Source organism: Aegilops tauschii, chromosome 3 (assembly GCF_002575655.3).
Source record: "Aegilops tauschii subsp. strangulata cultivar AL8/78 chromosome 3, Aet v6.0, whole genome shotgun sequence".
Taxonomy (NCBI): domain Eukaryota; kingdom Viridiplantae; phylum Streptophyta; class Magnoliopsida; order Poales; family Poaceae; genus Aegilops; species Aegilops tauschii.
This window is the reverse complement of record NC_053037.3, coordinates 138,155,492-138,173,703: the sequence shown is the minus strand read 5'-3', so window position 1 is coordinate 138,173,703 and position 18,212 is coordinate 138,155,492.

The following is an 18,212-nucleotide window of genomic DNA, read 5'->3' as shown; positions in this document are numbered from 1 at the left end:
AGCCCGGGATCAAATACTCCATGTCCCACGTTCTCTCCAGGGCTAAAATGTGGGTTGGAGAGGCTTAAACCCAGCGACATTTTAAGGATATGGTAGGGTTAATTAACCTTGTCAAAGCTATATATTTCCTCTAATTTAGAATCAATCGCACCAACCGGAGAGGGCGAATAACTTAACACCACATAGTTAACTTGTACTCCCTCCGTCCCAAAATAAGTGTCTCAATCTCAGTACAACTTTGTACTAATGTTTGTGTAAAGTTGAGACATTTATTTTGGGACAGAGGGAGTATATTTTTTTTGTTACTAGTCCAATTAATCAGGTCAGTATCCAAACACAAAATAAGATTCAGGAAATTCTAGGGTGAAAATTAGCTAAGCTGATAGAGCACTAGTAAAGAAAGGCCGGAGCCGTTAAAGAGCGGGATGAAAGCCTGTTTTGATAGTAGAGGCTGAGGCAGGTGTGGCCCAAGGGCATCTCCAAGCAAACATTCATTTTTTCTTTACACCTTGGAACGTACGTTCTGAAACACTTTTTTTTGAAACGAGGCAAAAGACTTTCATTTCAATGATTAAGGAAGAAGGTTTTAGACAGGAGACGCAAGCGGCAAACGAAAGAAAAACTACTCTCGCGGCATTACAATACCCAAGTGCTTGGCACCCACCAAAACCCAGGGGCGACAGCTCATGCTTGATCTTGTTAATGATGACCACCGAAGGGACCGCCACGTTGCGGAAGACTCTAGCGTTTCTCTCGAACCAAACCTCCCATGAGATGAGCATCATCAATGAGGCAAGGGCTTTGGGAGAGCCGAGACGAACCTGAAGGTTACCTTTCCACCATCCTTTGACCGAAACGCTCGCCGACCATGAAGTAGTAGAGATGTGGTGCATTCCAAGCCACAGTAGAATGTCGTTCCAAATGCGCAACGTGTAGCGGCATTGGAAGAGTAGGTGAGCAGCGGACTCCTATGCATGCTTACAAAGAGGGCACATGCCGCAGTTGGGCCAGCCACGACGGATCAAGCGGTCTGATGTCTAGATCCTATTTTGAAGAACCAGCCAAGCAAAGAATTTGCACCTCGGGGGAGCCCACACCCTCCACACGGACTGTACAAGATCAGAGGATGTCAGGCCTTCAAATTGAGCCTTGTATGCCGATGAAGCAGAATATATCCCATCCTTAGTGAACTTCCAAATAATCGAGTCTTCCACCTCTTCCACTAGGGCTACCGAAGATAAATTTTCCCAAAGGTCAGCAAACTGCTCGATATGCGCGAGGGACAGACCGTTGGTGCCATCAATATTAGTGATCCAAAGGTTGTTGGTCATGGCTTGCTAGACCGAGGAGTTCTTGCGAGAGACGGCAAAGAGGTCCAGTGCGATGTCACGGGGGCGCAAGTCGTTGAGCGACGACGAGTTCCAAAATTGCGCAGTTCGTTCATTTCCAACAGTGACCATGGTGGCAGCCGCAAAGAAGTGGCGATCATCCTCCGTGCACGGCGTCCCCATGCCAATCCATAGCTTGCTCTTGTCAGTCCATTCGAACCATAGCCATCGGAGCCGCAGATCCTTAGCAAACATATCCAGATTAAGCACTCCGAGCCCGCCCTTGTCCTTTGGGCTTGCAGACGAGCTCCCAGTTAACCTTACATTTTCCTCCGGATACCTTGTTCGAGCCCGCCCAAAGATATGCACGGCGAATACTGTCAATTTTCTTGAGGACCTCCACCGGGATGTTGAGAGGCGTGAGATGATAGATAGCAATGGCAGTAAGGACAACCTTTACAAGAACCACACGGCCAGCAGGGGCCACATGTCTTCCTTGCCAGGGAGGGAGCTTGCCTGCAATTTTATCCTCAAGATACTGGAAGTGGATTCGCTTGAGGCGCTTGACAGATAAGGTAAGCCCAAGGTAGCGCATCGGAAATGAGGTGCGCACTCCCGGAAAAGCATGAAGAACATCGTCAAGGTTGATGTTGTCACATCGGATGGGAGTAACCAAACTTTTGGCACAATTAGTGACGAGGCCAGACACCGCTCCAAAAGAGGTCAGGGTAGCAGCAAGGAATTGGACGTCTTCCTTAATGGGCTTCAGAAAGATGGCGGCATTGTCGGCGTAGAGCGAGGTCCGAACAGGTGAAGATCTACCACACAGAGGGTGTAGGTGCCCTTGGGCCGTGGCCTTGGAGAGGAGGTGGTGGAGCGGATCGATAGCCAGGACGAAGAGAAGAGGGGACAATGGGTCCCCCTGGCAAAGGCCACATCCATGCTTCAGCGGATCACCCAAAACTCCGTTGATCAACACCCTCGAAGTGGCGGTAGAGAGCAAAGCTGAAACCCAGTCGTGAAATTTGTCCGGGAAGCCAAGGTGTTTCAGCAGGTTCCCAACGTACAGAGTCAAACGCCTTTTTGATGTCTAGTTTGAACAAGAGCGTCGGGGAGCGGTTGCGATGGAACTTTCTTGCCAAGTTTATGACATACATTGGCATGGATGCTTCTCTTTTTTTATGAAGGCACTCTTGGCGTTGGAGACAAGGTCATGCATGTGAGGAGCCCGCCGGTTAGCCGTCATCTTGGCAATGATCTTTGTGATGGCGTGGATGAGGCCAATGGGCGGAAATCCGAGATGCATTCCGTACTCTGAAAACTTTTTAGGCCGTATATATTGCGGACATCTAGATTAGACCGGATCGGTTTGAATGTTCAAAGTCTCCCCGCTACGATCCAAAGTTAGGATGTGTCCGAGGACATATGGCATCATCTTTTAAGGGATAACATAGTCTTAGATGTCTTAAACATGATTAGAAGAAACGGTTTTGAGGAAATCCTCGTAGGCAGCGTTCGTGATAAGAGCATCTCCAGCCGCGCCTCCAACAGGCCCCCCAGGCGATTTTTTAGCGCCGGCGAGCGAAAATCAGCCCAGTCGCGCCCCAGGATCTCATTTAGCGCCGGTTTCGGCCGAAATAACAGCCGGCGCACCCGAGCCGAACCCAAGCGCCCGGGGGTCGTCTGGGGGCGCCGACAGAAGCGAAAAGGGATGTGGGGCCGCTTTGTCGGCGAGAGGAGGGCCTTTTCCCGCCGTTTCCTCCCGCTTTCCCCCCTCGGCTTCCCTCTCATTCTCCATTCCTCCCGCCAATCTCCTCCTCCTCCCCTCCCAGCCGGTCGCCATGCCGCCTAAGAAGTACGTGCTCCCCCGTGTCGCGACGGATCGCCGCCGTCGCCCAGCCGAAGTAGAGGAAGCAAAGGGCGCCGCCGTCCAAGCCCCCGGGCATGTCTAACGCCGACTGGAGGGCGGAAGTTCAGCGCCGGGAGGCTGTCACCACCGACCGGCGGAATAGGGCCAATGCCAAGAAGGCCCGGGACAACGCGGCGCTCGCGGCTGCGGCGGTGGCGGAGCAGGCGAAGCGCTCGGCCGAACAAGCCAAGGCGGCTCGCTCGGGGATGATGAATCCACCCGGCGGCCACGGCCCGTACGCGCCCTGGAGCCAGCAAAGCGTCGGGTCTCCGGCCGGCTTCTCGTCGTCGCCACAACCCTGGGGCTGCACGCCGTTGCCGGGCTACGCCGACGGTGACGCGCACGGTGGGTTCAACTCCAGCATCACCTTCCCCCATGGTCACCCGGCCCAGCGCACGCCCTCGCCCGTCTTCGCCGTCGTGCAGTACCCTCCGTATACCTACTCACTGCCGGCCTATGCATCCTCCCCGACGCCACCTCTCCGCCGTGGCGTGCTGCCCTTCTCACAAGCCTCATCGTCACATCTCTGCGACACCAACGCGATGGAGGCCGACATGGACGACATCATCACGACCGGCTCGGCCACCGCCGCCACCTCCCCCGGGTTCACTGCCCAAGACGACAAAATGGACCTCAACGGCGACATGGACGGCGAGCTCGACTATGGCGATCAGGAGCCAGAGGAGGAGGAGGAGGAGGAGGAGGAGGAGGAGTCGTTGCTTGCTCCGGCGAGGAAAGGGAAGAAGAAGAAGAAGAAGAAGAAGAAGAAGAAGAAGAAGGGGGCGGCCAGGACCGGCGAGCCGCGCATGAAGTGGGCGTCCAAAGAGGAAGAGTGCCTCGCCGAAGAATGGAAAATCGTCTACCTCGACCCAATCACCGGCACGAACCAGAGCATCGACACGTATTGGGACCACATCAAGGCCGAGTTCGACGAGCACATGCTCGTCGACCCCTACTTCAAAGGCGTGCACATGCAACGCGGGTCGAGGAGATCATCGAGGAGATTGCGGCTCGGCCGGAGAGCGGCGCCAGCGTCAAGGATCAGGTATGCCACGCCAGGCTCCCCCTTTTCGTTTCGGCTTGTGCGCGCCTGCTGACTGTTGTTTCTCGGCGCAGCTGCTGCAGATGTTCGCCTTGTTTCGCCAGGACAGTACCGACCAAGACTTCAAGTATCTCCACGTCTTCAAGCGGATCGAGAAGTGCTAGAAGTGGGCGGATGTCCGCACCCTCGCCAAGGCCAAGGAGACGTACAAGCCGGACGCGCCGACGCCGGGCGCCCGGACGGCAACAAAGGGGCCAAGAAAGGGAAACACACCGAGTCGGCTACCGCACGTGTGCACGAGTCCATCGAGCATTGCCTCGCTGACGCCAAGACCCGGGCCGCCCAGCGGGAAGAGAAGACCGAGGCGCGGTGGTCGGCATTGATGACGAACAGCGCCGTCAAGCTCGACCTACTCCGGACCAACGTCGCCTCGAAGAAGAGGAACACCGACCTGGCTTTGTTGATGGGCGGGGCGGACATGTCGTCGATGGACGAGCAGGTCAAGGCGTGGTGCATGGCGGAGCGCGGTCTCATTCTGAACCAGATGTCGTCGACGGCGCCACCAACTCCCACGCCGACGCCAACGCCGCCGCCAAGCCCGAGCGATGATGCCTCCAGGACGCCCAGCAGCACAGAAGCCGTGCCGACGCCGCCCTGCACAGAAGAAGCCGCGTCGACGCCGCCCAGCCCGCGCATGCCGACTCCTCCGACACCGGAGGCCGACACAACCGTTTGGTACGTCGAGTCCTTTCTTTTTTTTTTGCGCGCCGAAATGTGGCAACGTGATCACCGAACTACGCTGATCGCCAGACTTGTGGCGTCTTATGGGGATGGAAAATGGACCACGTTTGAATTTGTGACGCCTTGAGGACGGCACCTGGGGACGTGGCTGGGACCTAGATTGCCCTTGGGCCTAAAAATTAAGGGGGGCGGGCGCCCGAAAGAATGCCGACCTTTGCGCTGGGTGCCGAACAAGTGGAGATGCTCTAAAGGCGTGGAGCAGCCCAGTGTCGTCGTCCGTCCGAATTCGGATGCAGGCAGGGGAAACGGAGCCGCAGCTGCTACGTGCGCCACACACGCCGCAATCATTCCACTCAGTGAAATACAGTACTCGCGCGCACGCACCAACAGCCGGCCCGAATACGAGGCGTAGAAGAAACCGCACCGCATCCGTCGCGAGTTGCGACGGTTGACTGGTGGAAGGCCGTAGGCGTGCACATGTCGGGGGTGGAGACAGGGCGACAGCCGGGCATGTACTGCTGCCGGGCACCGCCACCGCACGTCATTTCATCGACCTCTCGCGCTCTCGCTGCATGCTACCGACACCCACCTTCCGCCATATTCAATTGCTGCTGGCATGTAAATGTATCGTTAACTGCTCGTGTAACTCTCGTCCCTGCTCAACATAGCAAATATTCTACTCCCTCGTGTCACTCCAGCTCCGTCCCTGCTCTTTTTTTTTGAATTTCAGAGAGCTTTATTCAATAAAAGCATTCGTCGAACAGTCAGCCAACAGGCTGCTGATCAGGAAGCTTGGGGTCATCTCGAGCCAGCTTTCAGTCACATTAAGCATGCTCGCACGCTTAGCACAAAGATGTGCAAGACCGTTTGTCGCTCTTATTACATCCTGAATTACAAAAGATGAAAAATTAAGAGAGAGCTCTCTAATTTCTGCTAAGATAGGTGCTACAATCGAGCGATCGTCGTAGCGATTGTTCCAGAGGTTAACTGCCTCTAGACAGTCTGTCTCGAGGGTGACCTCCGTGAAGCCCCTCAGACGAGCAAAGATCACACCCTCTTTCATGGCTTGGACCTCAGCAATTAGTGGGTCCGAGACCCCATGTACGGCTTGCACCAAGCTCCCAAAAAGGCCGAACACGATCTGGCAACCCCTCCAATACCCGCTATACCGTTAGCGGAGTTGATCGAGGCATCTGTATTGATCTTGATGATATTTTCATCGGGCGGTTGCCAACCATAACCTGGTAATACAATGCTATGCTGCTTGGGGAGTTCTAGCAACGCTAGATCTTCTCTGGTTCGTCTCACCGAGCTAGCAGGATCGATCTTCACCTCATCATGTATCCATCTATTACGTGACATCCAGATGGACCACATAATAGTGATAATTATAGCGCGTTCTTTCTCCGAGAACCGTTGTTCACATAGTATATCTCTTGCCCAAGTATCTGGATGGAGACGGGGTAGAGAGATTTCAAACAACAATCGAGCTTCCTCCCAGAACCGGCGGGCGTGAGAACAATGGATGAGTGCATGTGTGAGGTCCTCCTCCATTGCTAAGCAAATCTTGCACATGCTCACCTCCTTTATATGTCTCCGTTTAAGGGTGCATTCATCAGGGATTATGCCCCTAACGACTCGCCACCAAAAAACCCTCACCTTGGGCACAACCTTGAGTTTCCAAAGAGAAGTCCACATCTGTTCTTCTGTCGTTGGTGGTCCCGTTACATGCCCTTCCTCTAGAGCTACACGCTCTTTTTGATTCACGAGAGCACGGTAAGCCGATTTAACAGAGTATATTCCTGAGGTCTCATGCGCCCAGGCAAGAAAATCCTCACCTCCACCTCGCCGAATTGGAATGTTCAGTATGGCTTCGGCATCAGGTGCAATGAAGGTGTCTCGCACAAGTTCCCGGTTCCATGTCCAGTTTGCTGTATCAATCAAGTCACTAACCATCTGAACATGTGTATTAGCCGGTTTGAATATTGGCGACATTGTTGTTGTAGACGGTATCCATTTATCCTCCCAAGCCGAGATGGATGTTCCATCACCAACTCTTTTCACCAATCCCACATTGAGTGCTTCACGGCCTGCAATGATCGCTCTCCATGTGGTTGAGGCAGACTTCGGAATAGTGGCATGTCATTAATCTCCACCCGTGCTTCCCTAAAAGTGCCAAGTTGAACTGTCGTAAGTCACGGAATCCCATTCCGCCCTTAATTTTTGGTGTAGCTAACTTAGGGGGTGTTTGGTTCAGAAGTCCTAGGACTTTTTCTAGTCCCAGGGACTAATCAAAAAAGACTCTCTAGTAGAGTCTTTTTCTAGTCCCTGTAGAAAAAGTCCCTCCCGTTTGGTTCCTAGGGACTTTTTCTAGTCTCTGGGACTAAAATGTCCCTGAACCAAACACCCCCTTATCCCAAGCGATCCAATGAAGAGATTTCCTATCCAGTGAGCTCCCCCACCAGAATTTGGCCATGCTTGAGGTTAAGTTTTTGCACACTTTCTTCGTCAGGAGAAAGCAGCTCATGCTAAAAGTCGGAATAGCCTGAACAATCGACTTTAGAAGCGTTTCTCTGCCTGCACATGCAAATAGTCTCTCCGACCATCCGCTCATGTGACCTCTGGCTCTTTCCCCAATGTGATCGAAGGTACCGCTGGTAATGCGACCGACCGCTGTGGGAAGACCAAGGTAGCGTTCTGAAAATGCTTCAACATGCACATCCAGAAGTTGTTTCAAATGATGCCTGAGTGTCTCAGGTGTGTTAGGAGAAAAATAAATGGAGCTTTTACTTCTGTTCACACACTAACCTGAGGCCTCACCATAGATTCGAAGAATTTCATTCAATCTACTAGCACTGTCTGTATTCGCACTGATGAAAATGAGACTATCATCGGCGAAAAGAAGATGATTCACCCACGGGACTCTGAAGTTAGCACGGATTCCTCGGTCGACATTGCCATAGAACTTCAAGAGAGAAGAAAGGCCCTCGGCACATAATAAAATTAGGTATGACGACACTGGATCACCTTGTCGAAAGCCTCTGGAAGGAGTGAAAAAAGGTAGTAACTCTCCATTGACACGAACAGAGTAGCGGAGTGAAGTTACACACTGCATAATTAATCTGACCAAGGTAGCGCCGAAACCTAGCCTCAGCTCCGTCCCTGCTCAACATAGCAAATATTCTACTCCCTCTAGTGATCTCGCTCTTGTATATATATATTTTTACGGAGGGAGTACTTACTACAACGACCACCGCCCGCCATGACATACTAACTAACTACTCCGTATAACTCTCGTCCGGCATGCTAATGCAATCGAGCCGGGCCGGTTTACAAAGTCTGTTTTCTCGGAAGGAAGGAGCACACACCTCTGGTCTTTTGGAATGTACCTAGGGGCCAGTGTTGACAACCTGACATCATTTGGCTAGCTAAACTACAGTACTCGCACTTGAGGCTACCAAAAAGCAAGCACGCACGCACGCACGCACCAGCAGGCAGCAGCTGCGCTGCAACAATTGGCACGGCAACACACCGTACGTTGGTCGAGGCAGAAAATAAAGGAGACACAGCCGAATCATGTCCATCCTTGTCTCTTTCGCACTACCCTCCTGTCTTGCAAACTGAACTCGACTTTTTTTTGTCCTCGTACTTCGTCTGCAAGCATTGGCGTCTGTTTATATTCCTAAGGGCATCTCCAATAAATTGTACGTTAGTCTTGTTGATAAAATATTCATGTCATCAATCAACAAACTATCATACAACTACTTCAATAGATTGTATCTAAGCTATCCAATAGATGATGAGAAAATAAATGTGATTGCTTTCTATGTCACCTTGGAGCTTGTGCAAAGGCTGTTGGTTATTCTACATACAACTTTCCTTTCTCTTCACATTTATTACATGCCACATCATCACTATATCACTATGTCCGAGGTGGCAAATTTACCAATACCTATCTTACAGCTGTTGGAGATGCCCTAAACCGGCGGATGCGGGAAGAAGTAAAATGGGAAATGACAGCAGGCGTTCAACTCATATTAGAAAATCATGTGAACTATACCGTGACCAAAAACTCATATTAGAAAACCTTTTGACTGCCTTTTTCACCTTGTGCCAAAAAAAGAAAAATCTCATGGAACAGGCGTTGAAATAGGGCTGCCAAACTAAAGTACTAGTAAGCTTCAACGCTCCTCTCATTCGAAGTTGCTGGGCTGTTTCACGTGCATGGATTTTACTTTAAAAAATTAACTTTAAAAAGCCGATTGTGGGAATTAAGGTCAATTTTCATTGTTGTTGGGCTCTCGCATGAGTTCTCGAAACTAGATATAAGTATATTTTGACAATTGTTTTGGTTGTGGAACTTTAGCCCTTGTTAGATGCAACTCCCCGGCGATCCATGTGTAACTTTTCTCTCATCCGTTGATGTGCAGTTTTCATTGCTAGCACCAGGTCTCAACACCCCTGTCAGTGAGATGTGCAATTTCATCAGTTGTCCTCGTCCAACTATTTCATCCAAATATGTCTCCCCCCCACACCAGCTGAATATTTACCATGCGGCCTTTTTTTACATTGTCATGTCGTGCATTAAGTGACATGGCATATCACTCGGCATCTATCTCTGATGAAGGCGCGCCTAACTCACGTACCATGTCAACATGTCGAACGAGTATCACAAGAACCGTTCTCTCCTCTCTAAACCCCACAAAGGAGATTTCCTGGACGCACTACATCGCGACCTCTCATCCTCCAGTAGGTCATCACCCCTTTCCTTCTTCACTCTGCTTTGGGGCTTTACTTTTCCTCACTTCGGGAAACCACGATCTATCGGATGGAGCTTTAGTTTCCTTCGCCTTGAGGCTTTTAGTAAGGTTATCTTCCGACACTTCATTGGTGGTTGTGGCGCCGCTGATCTGGTTGGTTAATGTTTGCTCGAACCTCCTCACCCCGACGGTGTTGGCTGAAGCAGCATTGATGGCTCATTGGCGTAGATTCACGTGGGCTTCCATGTCTAGTGAGCTTAGGATTCGCATCGTTGATGGCTCATTGGAGTAGAATCACATGGGCCTCCATGGCCAGTGAGGTTAGGATTTCCAACGTTTGCCAGCATGATGGCCGTGGTGGTTTCCCTTTGCAGTTTGGTCTCCTCCTCCCCGGTTCGTCTCTTCTCCATCAAGTTCAAGCGGTCTTCAATAGGAGAATGATGCCTATGAGCCTTTTGAGGTTGGGATCTTGGATACTTGAATATTTCGACAACCATGAACTCTACAGTTTCTTCTGCTAGGCATTGATCCTGCGGAACCTGTCCTTGATGAGTTCTTGTTCGCAATCAATGATTGCTTGGCTCCCGCAATAGAGGTAAACACGGCTGTACGCTGGCATCCCATTCAGGGTGAAGAAGATGATTGGACCTCTAGAAACTTTGATATGTCTAATTTATTTTCAAGGATGCATGTCCTATTGGTTTGAGCAAATAGATCTGAGGACCTTTTCGCAAGGGAAATAGCCCGACTAGAGATAAAAAGAACTATTTAAAAAGAACTATTGTCATGAATCTGTCAACATTCTAAAAATGTGCTAAATTTGAAATTGTTGGTGATAAATCTTGTAATTAGGCCACACTATTTAAATCTAGTAATTTTCTACATTCCGATGAAAAGAAGCGTATACAAAGTTTAGTTTCGTGGCACTTGCATAAGGAAATATCATAGTTTTTCATTTCCCACTCGATATGACCAAACATCAACTTTCATGAGGGCAACAGTGTAGTGCATCAACTCACAAAGAGTGTACCACCAGTCCAAAGTAGTGTTGAGTGCGTCCATGACTAGCCCAAATGTCACGATGCAACTAAAAATACACCACTAGAACCTGACTTGGCACCATGGAGGATTTGGGAAGGGGGAGGGTCACGCGTGAGGAAGTTTGACATTGTTGTTTTTTGCAAATAATGCATGCAACTTTATGATATATGCATCTGCCTTTCCCCAATTAGACCAGTACCCAAACAGAGTTCAAATCCAGAATCAATTTCAATACCCTAGCATGCCTGGCTCCCACTTCCCATGATGGCATGCACTATCCGTTCATAACACGTTTTGACTCATTCAGACATGTACCTAATGGGCATTATTTTGTATAAGAATAAGACTCCATGAAAGTCTATGTTAAAGCACTTGGAAACCATATCCCTATCGTGTTATTCTCATGTCTGAAGCAAGCAATTGCATGGTGCCAAAGAATTCCAGTTATTTGTTGCCACCTCTTAGAAGAACTAAAAGAGGGCTCAACTTCATACTCCGCATCACCATGTAACACAATAAATAGTCCTTCCCGATAGTAGTAATAAACACGATTAGCTGTCTAATTAATGATTTTTTAAGTTTCTTGTGTATCTTTGCACATAATTTCCATCCCAATCTATTGCACATTCCTTTTTTACTTTTTGTATATGAGGTTCATTAGAGTCAGCTCTGCTCACCATAGAGATGATTAATTCTCTAGCATGAAAAATGTACTTGTTGTTGAATACTTCACAATTGATGTTCAAGAGAATGTTACACTTTGGGAATTCTTGGGGGGGGATCTCCAACCATGTGTTAGGAGCTAATATTCTACTCATTTCACTACTGCAGGTTGCTGCTAACGCGAACCTACAATCAGAGACCCTTTGACGAAACTGTGTGCGATGCAATAATCGCAATCGGTGGTGTAAAAACCGTCAAAAAAGGTGCAAAACGTTTGCGATGGAGGATGCATCAAACACGGTTCGGATTTTAGTTACGTGTGTGATGCAGGGCATACGGTTCAGTTCAATTAACTATTTGCGATGAGGAGGAACAAAAGAAACAGGCAGCCAGATGGTGGTGTGTGCGATATACAGCATACGGTTCACTTGGATAAACTGTTTGTGATTAGGCAACAAAAAAGAAACGGTCAGCCAGATCAAGGTGTGTGCGATATACATCATGCGGTTCACTCGGATGAACTGTTTGTGCTGAGACAAGAGAACAGAAACGGTTCAATATAACAAGATGTGTGTGATACGCGGCAAACATGTCTGTAATCAGAAATATGTGTGAAGACCGATAATAACACAGACGGTTGCTGCTAATAAGACGTGTATGTTGTGCGATGGGATTGCATACAGAACAACAACATATATATATATATACACACACACTTATAAGGACATGGTTGCATAACCAAATTAAACATCCACTTACATAGGTGGCTACTACAACCATGGCATTTGCACACACCAAAGTAAACTATTACATGCATAATTACATAGGTGGCTACTACACACATGACATTTCCACACACCAATAAAGTAAACTATATATTACATGCATGATTAACTAGCATCATCATCTACTTCTTGTGACGCTTGCTCTTCTTGTGGCTCGATCCGGGCTCGTCGATTTGGGTAACGAGGCACTTCCTCATGTCAATGATCCGCCTGTGCATCTCGTAGTATGTGTACACGCTCTTGGCTGCGAACCTGAGGTAAGGTTCATCCAGTTGCCGCATCCATGCCCCGTGCCAGGATACGGGACTTGTTCTCTGGGCATCCCGCTTCATCTTTTCGTAGTAGGGGTCGATGATGGCCGAGGTGAGTTCGACCAGGGAGTCCTTCTTCGTGCTGCCCTAGACCCTATAGTGGTCACGGATTTCGACAAGGTTCTTGCAGGCCAAGCCCGTAATACTGAGCGCTTTTACATCGTTGGTGGTTTCCACCGTGGCGAACTTGTAGTCGGTGTTGTTGACAAACCTGTTGAAACAATCGCAAGGCTCCGTGGCCATGCAGTAGTGGTAGATGAGGACATGATGGCGCACGCACAAATGGGCGACGTCAACCTTCTGATCTATGCCGAGACGACCGACGGTGTAACGGAGGTCGATGCCGACCACCTTGTACTTGTCTCGAGCAAGCAACTGCTCAACGCTGTTGATGTAGTCGTCCACCACGGCCGGGTCGATGGTGTACACCACCAAGAGATCCGTCTCCCTCGCGTGGGTCTCCACTCTATGCTCGCCGAACTCCATTGGAGCGCCGCTAGACATCCCCTCTCTATGTGTCATCATGGGTGTGCTTGTTGTGTTGTGGGGCGCGATCGAAAGGTTGAAGAGACTAAGGTTATAATGGTCGTGGGAATTAAAGGGGAAGCCGGACGGCTGGGAATATTGGCAGGCCCTGATGGCAGTTCTAATTTGCAGCGCGTAACTCCATCGTGCCGCACGTAACTGCATCGCGGGGCAACGCGCGCGGTGCAACCGCATGCATATGGGGCCCCCAACATGATCGTGCGCATGCCCAACCGCTGGTAGAGCGCACGCGGAGGGAGGCGAGCAGAGCGCCCCGCGGTCGCCTCAACGGCGAGCAACCATATATATGCATATAGCAGTTAAACACACAAGGAAAAGCTGTCCACAAGCCGAGAGCGCCGACGGACGTGAGCAGAGCAGGCCAACAGACGCGAGAAGAGCGTGCCGCGGCGCCTAACGGCGAGCAGAGGTCGACACAGTGATAGGTGGCAAATAAGACGAACTGTGCGAGCGATGTCGGAGACATCAAGCACGAATCAGATTAGAGTTGCGTGTGCCATACGTGGCATAAGTTGATCCATCCGAGTTGTTTGTGATGGAATAATCCGTGTGTGTTGCGGGCAAACGCTTGCTGGTATATAACCTTAAATTTAACCAAAAAAGTGTTAATGCATGTTACAAAAATTGTATAACTGGATACTATGTTCAAATACGAATCCAACGATTTAATCTGTGGCGACATGCATTCATATTTTATTAGTTAAATCCTACTTATAAACCAGGACGGGGGTGTAGTAGGTAATTAAATCACAAACGTTTTTTTGTATTAACCGTATGTATACGTGTCCTTGCGTCCTCCTCTCCCACGTCTTGTCTCCCCGCTGCCGCAGACGGCTTACAGCACAACCTTGCGCAGCGCGTGGGGGCGTTTTTTCGGCCAAACGGTGGCTCGAAGTGGCGCCAATGAATCGTCGGTGAGCCCGTTCCCACGCAACCTCGCAGGTTCCCGCGCAAGCTTCCCGCCCGACTCGGTGAAATCTCAGAAAATCCCAATGCTTACGGGCCTGCTATATAAACCCTCACGGCCAGCGAGTCCTGCGTCGCATTTTCCCCTCCCTCCCTGTAGCTTATCTCGTCTGCTTCTCCCACAATCGCCAATGGCACCGGTCCGTCGTCGTCGCTCAGCCACTCCACCGTCATCAGAGGACAGCTCCAGTTGGGAGGCTACACCGCGGCGGCGACTCGGTCCCCGGCGTAGTGTAGTGCGCATGGCGTCCCTGTTGGGTGTGCGTGGAACACCCGCCACACGCTTCGTCGCCGCTTCCCGTCGGCAGCTGTTGCCGGCCGCCGTTGCCGCCACACCACCGTTGAAAGCCAGGGCCATCGCTCGCTCCGCCGCCACGGCCCGTAGGCGGGAGGTGGCCGCCGTGGCCGCCACCCCACTGCCGGCCATCCCCCGGTCCGCCACCGCGGCCCGAAGGCGGGAGGTGGCCGTCGTGGCCGCCAGCCCATCGTCGACCGCCGGGATCATCACCCGCTCCGCCACCGCCGCCCGAAGGAGGGAGGCGGAGGTGGAGGCCCGCACGTGCGTCAGCGACCTTGCGCGCTACATCGAGTTCCCACGGGAGGAGGAGGAGCGCCTCATCGAGCACGCAAAGAGCCTTACCGCAGCCGTGGCCACAGCACACGCCGACGCAGAGGCGAGGAATCAGGAGATCTACGAGCAGTCCGGTTGCTTCGAGAGGGATCGTCTGGAGCGGCAGTGGGTATTCGAGCTAGCGAGCGTCGCTGAACGTGCGCCAGCGGCAGGCACCGTATTGCATTTGTCGAGCTCGTCGGCAGAGGAGAGGCTGGCGGAAGTAGCACAAAGCCCCTCCGTAGTAGTAGTATTTAGGGGCTATTTTGTTAAGTTCAACTGATTATAGATGTGTGGTGGAACTGTACAACGTACTTCAAATTAGCTAGTATATATAGTTGAACTAGCTATTTCAGTACGTGGTTGGCAACAATTGGGGAAAAGTTTGGTCGGTTCAGGTGTCGAGTTGAACTATTTGTATAAATTAAGAATGACTGCTTAATCTATGAATGAAATCTATGCTTAATTACTGAATTTGAGTTGCAAAAATTAGATAGTGCTAGTGATTTCTAGCTGCATATTTTGACAAATCGCAGTGTTACAAGGATTGACAAATGGCAATGTTACTAGATCAACAAATGTCAATCTTTCCAGTCTAATAAATGGCAACACACCCAATATGACAGATGCAAATCTTACCAAAATGTTTGTACGTGATTGCACACGGGTCATTCAAAACAACCATTTGCGTTGAAGGGATGCACAAATCCTGCGCTGCGAATTTTCCCTTGACTTAAGGGGGAAGACCATAGCTCTCACTTTGCATACGGGTGTTCTATCTAAAACGTTTGTGATCAAGAGCTGCAGAAATCCTGCTCGGCACATTTTCTCTTGGCTTCCTGGGGAAGCTGTCGGTTTGCATACGGGTGTTCTAACTAAAACGTTTGCGATGACTGTTTTATATTAAAAAACCGTATTAAACTGCGGCTTGGGTGCCATTAATGTAGAGGATGCGAGCAAGGCAGGCGGCCATGGAAGTCAAAGGGCTCGCTTCCCGGTGAGCCTGCGCGGCGTACAGCTCGCACGCTTCCCGGTGAGCCTCCGCATTGGAGTACAGCTCGCACGCCTCCCGTTTAGTTAAGCACTCAAGCACCTGTCCGCACGGCACCTCCTAGCCATTAAAAGAGCGAGGTGTGGCGTCACGTGAATGGTTAACATAATGCAAACAATTTAAATTATACAAAACGTTTGAGATGTTACAGTGGCAGCTATTTGTTTCAAAATGCCTTTGTTGGCTGTTATTTGAGTCCGCCTTCTCTCAAAATGGACACGAAAAATACCACAGCATGTCGGGTGCCATTCCATTATAGCATGCCAAGTTTCATGAATTTCAGACAAGTTTTGGATTTACTAGAATTTAAAAACAAAGTATCTCAACATTTTGCCGGCAATCAACAGCGCCCTGGTGTTTGAAATTCATTCCCATTTCTTGCATGGGACGTAAGTATGCACCGAAGGACACAGATTTGATTTTTCAACCAATTTATATGCACTGGAGCATGTGCATGTAGTTCAAATTTTAATTATGCACATAAAATGCCTAGAAAACCTAGTTAATGTATAAAAATGTCCAACCGAACCCCGAAAAATTTCAAAATTAAACACAACACTCCTGTTGTTCTATGTTGACACTAGAAATTTTTTGAAAGCAATAAGAGGCAACGGATATCGTTTCGTCCTCAAAGGTGGCATGTTCCCTACCGAAACCATCACGCTTGTTGTGAGAAGCTTTGGTTTGTGAGAAGCTTATACCCAAACCTGCCCCAAATGGGGAAAAAATTAGCACGGCATGTTGATGCCGCTCCATGATAGCATGCCAAGTTTCATGAATTTCAGACGAGTTTTGGATTTACTAGAATTTAAAAACAAGTTATCTCAATGTTTGCGGCTGAGTGACAGCGGCAGGGTGTTTGAAATTCATTCCCGTTTCTTGCATGGGACCTAAGCATGCACCGAAGGACACAAATTTGATTTTTCAACCAATTTATATGCATTGGAGCATGTGCATGTAGTTCAAATTTGAATTATGCACATAAAATGCCTGGAAAACCCAGTTAATGTATAAAATTTTCCAAATGAACCCCGGAAAATAACAAAATTAAACACAACACTGCTGTTGTTCTATGTTGACACTAGAAATTTTTTGAAAGCAATAAGAGGCAACGGATATCATTTCGTCCCCAAAGGTGGCACGTTCCCTACCGAAACGATCACGCTTGTTGTGAGAAGCTCTGGTTTGTGAGAAGCTTATACCCAAACCTGCCCCAAATAGGACAAAAATTTTACCATGACATATTGATGCCGCTCCATGATAGCATGCCAAGTTTCATGAATTTCAGACGAGTTTTGGATTTACTATAATTGAAAAATCAGGTATCTCAATGTTTGCGGCCGAGTGACGGTGGCAGGGTGTTTGAAATTCATTCCCATTTCTTGCATGGACCTAAGCATGCAACCAAGGACACATATTTGGATTTCAACCAGTTTATATGCACTGGAGCATGTGCATGTAGTTCAAATTTGAATTATGCACATAAAATGCCTGGAAAACTCAGTTAATGTATAAAAATGTCCTAACGAACCCTGAAAAATTCTAAAATTAAACACAACACTCCTGTTGTTCTATGTTGACACTAGAAATTTTTTGAAAGCAATAAGAGGCAACAGATGTCGTTTCGTCCCCAAAGGTGGCACGTTTCCTACCGAAACCATCACACTTGTTGTGAGAAGCTTATACCAAACCTGCCCCAAATGGGACAAAAATTTTACCACGGCATGTTGATGCTGCTCCATGATAGCATGCCAAGTTTCATGAAATTCAGACGAGTTTTGGAGTTACTAGAATTTTAAAACTAGGTATCTCTATGTTTGTGGCCGAGTGACGGTGGTAGGGTGTTTGAAATTCATTCCCATTTCTTGCGTGGGACCTAAGCATGCACCGAGGGACACAAATTTGATTTTTCAACCAATTTATATGCACTGGAGCATGTGCATGTAGTTCAAATTTGAATTATGCACATAAAATGAATGGAAACCCCAGTTAATGTATAAAAATGTCCAAACGAACCCCGAAAAAAATTCCAAAATTAAACACAACACTCCTGTTTTTTATGTTGACACTGGAAAATTTTTGAAAGCAATAAGAGGCAACGGATATCGTTTCCCTACCGAAACATCACGCTTGTTGTGAGAAGCTTACACCCAAACCTGCCCCAAATGGGACAAATATTTTACCACGGCATGTTGATGCCGCTCCATGTTAGTATGCCAAGTTTCATGAATTTCAGACGAGTTTTGGATTTACTAGAATTTAAAAACCAGGTATCTCATTGTTTGCGGCCGAGTGACGGTGGCAGGGTGTTTGAAATTCATTCCCATTTCTTGCATGGGACCTAAGCATGCAACCAAGGACACATATTTGTTTTTTCAACTAGTTTATATGCACTGGAGTATGTGCATGTAGTTCAAATTTTAATTATGCACATAAAATGCGTGGAAAACCCACTTAAT